We start from the raw sequence: 551 nt of genomic DNA, 5'->3' as shown, positions 1-551 counted from the left end.
TCAGGGGAGTCTGATAAAGAGTCCCCCCAGGAATAGTGTCTGTTTCCCGGGGAGCAGTCGTGGGGGGAGAGGGTTCCCTCTGTCTCCCTCCGGTGGGAGAGGTGGGTATTGCAGGTGCGGGTGTTTGAAACGGACAAGTTGTGACTGAATATGCTATGTGAAATTGGGGATGGTGTGTTGGGGCAGGGGGCGTCTGGTAGAAGCCCCCCCCCAGGAATAGTGTCTCTTTCCCGGGCAGCAGTCCCTTTTAGTTAAGGGGAGTCTGATAAAGAGTCCCCCCAGGAATAGTGTCTGTTTCCCGGGGAGCAGTCGTGGGGGGGGAGGGTTCCCTCTGTCTCCCTCCGGTGGGAGAGGTCGGTATTGCAGGTGTGGGTGTTTGAAACGGACAAGTTCTGACTGAATATGCTATGTGAACACTTGTGAAATTGGGGATGGTGTGTTGGGGCAGGGGGGGTCTGGTAGAAGGCCCCCCCAGGAATAGTGTCTCTTTCCCGGGCAGCAGTCCCTTTTAGTTAAGGGGAGTCTGATAAAGAGTCCCCCCAGGAATAGTG

The sequence above is a fragment of the Gasterosteus aculeatus genome, unplaced genomic scaffold (genome assembly GCF_964276395.1).
Source record: "Gasterosteus aculeatus unplaced genomic scaffold, fGasAcu3.hap1.1 HAP1_SCAFFOLD_33, whole genome shotgun sequence".
Lineage (NCBI taxonomy): Eukaryota > Metazoa > Chordata > Actinopteri > Perciformes > Gasterosteidae > Gasterosteus > Gasterosteus aculeatus.
The sequence above is the reverse complement of the archived record's forward strand: the minus strand, read 5'-3'. Positions refer to the sequence as shown.